The 3592-nt window shown below is 38.6% G+C and overlaps 1 non-coding gene and 1 pseudogene across 1 annotated transcript; one reads left to right on the top strand and one right to left on the bottom strand.

Annotated features, from left to right (window-relative positions):
* The first annotated feature begins 742 nt into the window (after positions 1 to 742).
* Positions 743 to 910, top strand: LOC115868508. Its single transcript, XR_004045638.1, has one exon. It is a non-coding gene; the product is annotated as a U1 spliceosomal RNA (small nuclear RNA).
* A 1335-nt stretch (positions 911 to 2245) lies between these two features.
* On the bottom strand, positions 2246 to 3083 carry LOC101657113 (annotated as a pseudogene).
* Positions 3084 to 3592: the final 509 nt, after the last annotated feature.

Raw genomic sequence — 3592 nt, 5'->3', positions numbered from 1 at the left:
CAGAGAAGCTCCGAAAAGACACTCAAGAAATTATTTTGTTGTTGTGAGGGATCAAGTCGGTCTGACTCATAAAGGCTCATATAAAAGAGAAAGAAACACTTTATGAATCTGTACCATCTGCACAACTGTTCTTATGTCTGGGGATATTTTTTTTCAGCCACTATATTAATTTTGATGAAGGGTTTCTTTTGTGCTATCCCTCTATTTTACGAACAGTAATGATCTTTCCCAGTCAGTGTTCCTGTCTTATAATATGTCCAAATGTGTGAAACAATAAAGAATGAAAAACACCTGTTTAAGCGAGAAACAAAAGATCTCATCTATCACCTAATTTGCCACAATGCACCAGGTAATTTCTTATTCAAATATATTATTTTTCTACTGGAGTAAATTTCTTTACTATATGCTGACACGCCCCCCCCCCAAAAAAAAAACCCCACATAATTCAAGAGGAAAACAAATAAAATACTTTGAGCATAGCACATGGCCATTGAATCAATTATGGAACTTTTAAAAGATAAAAAGCTGTTTCATCAAACATTAAGCAGAAACAGGGTGAAAAATAAATATTATCAGAAAAAGGACTTCAAGATAAAAATGTTGCTAGCTATAAAGACTACTTCATACTTATAAGACAGACACTTTATCCAAAAACTTGAAATCCTAAAGTATGTATATGTTCAATAATAAATCTCCCTGATAAAGGGAAAATGATAGAAGTGAAGTGAGAAGCAAACATATCGTACATACCTGGCAGGGGAGACACCATGATCACGAAGGTGGTTTTCCCAGGCAAGGCTCATCCATTGCACTCTGGATGTGCAGACCCCTGCGATTTCCCCAAATGTGGGAAACTTGACTGCATCATTTTTTTTCTTCATTGATATTGTAAATTTTTATTTTGCAATTATAGATGTACAGGAAATTGCAAAGATAGTACAGAGTGTTATGTACTCTTTACCTAGCTCTCCCAAGAGGAAAGATCTTGCATAATAACAGTACAACTTCAAAATGAAAAACTGACAATGGTACAGTAACTATTAACTAGACTATAGGACTTATTCAGTTTCACCAGATTTTATATGCATTCACTGGCGTGTGCATGTCCATGTTATTCTATGCAATTTTAACACAGGTATAGATTTGTGTAATTACATCAAGAAACAGAGCCATTCAATTCCCTTTTATATCAGTTCTTGTCTCTAACTACCACTCATCTGTCCCTCATTCCTGAAAGGGCTATTTCCACTTGCGGGCTACTGCAAAGAAAGCAGTTAGAAACAGTTGGACACAGGTTTCCTTTCTCTGAGATAAATGTGAAGGAGCAGAATGACTGGTCACATGTAAAGTGGAGGTTTAACTTTAAAAGACATTCCAAATTCTTTTCTAGACTGGTTGTACTATTTTACTTTCCCATCAGATAGATGAAATAAATAGTTTTGAAAGGTCCAGTTTTTGTGTTCAAAATTCAACAGTATTTGGTATTATCACTATTTTTTCCATTAGCCATTCTGATGGATGTGTAATGATAACACAATGTGATATTAATTTTCTTTTTCCCTGTCGACTAATAGTATCCAACATTTTTTCCATACTCCCACTCATAAATCTTCTTCACTGAAATATCTATTCATGTCTTCTGCCCAATTCCTAACGTTTTTTACTTTGGAGTTTTAACTATTCTTTGTATTTTGTAGATTGGTCAGATACATAAAAGGTTTATATATAAGTTCCCTCAATTTGCAGGTTGTTTTTTGCTTTTCTTTAATTTTTTACAGAGCAAAGAATTTTAATTTGGATGGAGTCCAATATGTCAATGCTTTACTTTTGAGGTTCAAACTTTTATGGGAAAATCTAAGAATTGATTGCTTGCCCTGGATCCTGAGGATTTTCTCCAATTGTTTCTAAATGTTTTAATATCTTGCATTTATGTTCAGGGTTCATTTTGAGTCCCTTTTTATAAAAACGAGGTGGTTTGGGTTGAAATTCATATCCTTAAGTCGGGGGGCTATGGATGCCCACTTGTGGAAAAGGCTATCCTTTCCTCTGTTTAATTCCTTTCGCACCTTTGTCAAAATTACTTGGGTCTATTTGTATAGGTCTGTTTCTGTGTGCCCATCCTCCGCTGACAGGCTTCATTATTGTGGCCTTATGTGGTAAGTCTGGAAATCAGCTTTATGTATGTCCTCCAATTTTATACGTCTTCACAATGGACTTAGTGTCACTCATTTTACATCTGGGTATTTTGCCTTTCCCCAGCTCATCTCCGGCTTATTCCAGAGAAGAAAGCTCTCGCATAAGCTCTTCTTTTTCTTGTTGCAACTCCTGCAAATACTGTTGGTTTTGCTCCAGTCTGTCCTCCAACCACTGCGGGAGAGGCCCGCTGACTGCTGCCATCTGACTGCACAGGTTCTTGGTAAACACGGGACCGTTATGGATCTTGGTTCCTGAGTCCAGATGAGTAAGGCTGTGGACCCTCCTGTATGCATCCTGCTCCTCCTGACACAGGATCTTGGGTAACTCTACTGCTGATTCAAGGCACACTTTCCCAGTGGTGACAGGAAGCACAATATGGATTGGGATTTCGATTCTCTCATACTCGGAGCTCTTCTGGGCCTGTATGGACTGGAAGCAAGTGTAGAGCAGGCGGCCAGTCTTGGTGTTTTTATCTTCAATGAAACAGGAGAAAATCAGTCCTACAAAGTTTTGTTCCATCATCTGATACCTGGCTTGCGTGCGAACATCAATATGTGAGCTCGGCCAGTCTCTCTGCCTCTGTGGAAGCCGCAGACAACTGCTCTGGAGAAACCTCCACTCGGTCCTTCCTCTATCAGAACGTGTCGCAAGATGATGACAGAGTGAGTGTGAATAATCTTCCCAGTGTCGACCTTTTCACCAACTATTCGGAATTCAGTTCCAGTAGGTACAAATTTTGAGTCACTCCTATTGGGGCTTATGTCATCATTCAACTCCCCGATGCACAGCCCCATCACCTCCTCCTTCTCTGTGCTCAGAGCGTGGTTGAGGCAGACGAGGAAGGCGTCCGACTCCAGATGTACGGCCTGCACCAGCTGCCCCGCCATCTTGATCCGATCGCCTCACACCCGCCTTCTCACAACTGCACAATTTGTGGTAGTAGGGGACTGCGTTCGCGCACTCTCCTGGAAAAAAAAAAAGATAAATAAATACATCCACAAACTTAGCTACATGTTTTACCATTCTGCTCCCGATGACTTAGCCAGAAAGAGAATTGAAGCAAGGAAAATTATGCATATCATTTGAGCAAAATTTGATTTATGATATTATATATATTTATAGAAAGTACACCCAGCAAAAGTACACCACTCATTTTCAAAGGCGTAAATAACATTTAGAAAAATAACCACAAAATAGTCTATGAATTTTTGAGGATCAAAATCATACAGAACAGATTCTTTAAACACAAAACTAATACCATTTTCATAAAGCCATTTGCGAAATGATAATATAGGACTGACAAGTACTGCTGCCCCATCGGGTTTCTAATTTTCAATCCTCATGAAAGAACATGGACATGTTTTTCTTTCTCTGGTCTTTCACTTAAGAACTGATC

Source organism: Echinops telfairi, unplaced genomic scaffold (genome assembly GCF_000313985.2).
Source record: "Echinops telfairi isolate 266 unplaced genomic scaffold, ASM31398v2 ScPeMD7_11;HRSCAF=52, whole genome shotgun sequence".
NCBI classification, from domain to species: domain Eukaryota; kingdom Metazoa; phylum Chordata; class Mammalia; order Afrosoricida; family Tenrecidae; genus Echinops; species Echinops telfairi.
The sequence above is the reverse complement of the archived record's forward strand: the minus strand, read 5'-3'. Positions and strand labels throughout refer to the sequence as shown.